This window comes from Carlito syrichta, unplaced genomic scaffold, assembly GCF_000164805.1.
Source record: "Carlito syrichta isolate Samal-C Ts95f unplaced genomic scaffold, Tarsius_syrichta-2.0.1 Scaffold309583, whole genome shotgun sequence".
Classification (NCBI taxonomy): Eukaryota; Metazoa; Chordata; class Mammalia; order Primates; family Tarsiidae; genus Carlito; species Carlito syrichta.
The window spans coordinates 340836-341584 of NW_007253679.1; positions in this window are offsets into that span (position 1 = coordinate 340836).

The following is a 749-nucleotide window of genomic DNA, read 5'->3' on the forward strand; positions in this document are numbered from 1 at the left end:
TAAAGATGATAGTTTTATTCCAAAGTCCCGAATTACAGTCCTTGAACTGTCTCCAGAAAGTTTCCAAGTGTAAAGTTCTTCATGTAGCAGTAGTTTTCCTTCTGGGGCTTTATGACCTTCAGAGCTTGTAATCGCCTTTCTTGTCCAGGTGTCTTCGTTACTTTTCTCTTATCCTGTGGTGCTTATTTCTAAAGAGAACTCAAAAGAAGCTTTTAGTAGTGTTTCCCAGGCCCCCAAGGTTGCTTTCTGTCTTTAGCTAATCTATCATAAAAGTGTCTGATTAGTATATTATGAGTTCAGTGAAAACCCACTTTATAAATGTTAACTTAGAGTTTTAACTATTGAATTAAGTAAAAACCTTAAAGATAATCTTTATCCTAAGTCAGTGAAAACAGTGTTATAAATCACCTACATAACTCCTATGTAAGTGTTAGAACTTATAATGAATTCATAATGAACTTACTATAAACTTGTGCTTCTAAAAAACCTTATGTCTAAACACTAAACTACAACATTCTAAATCAAATAAGGAGTGAATATACTTATATCATTTATTACTTAAGCAATATCTAGTAACTTATAACCAAGTGAAAGAAAGCATTCTTGATGTGCTTCAGAGTTTAACCCTTGCATATGTTAGAAAAGGCCAAGCGGCATAGTGGGAAAATGGAAAAATGAACCATGACATTTCCAGGTTAGCTATGAGTACTTCGCATAAACATGCCATTTCTTCTTCCACAACTGCACAG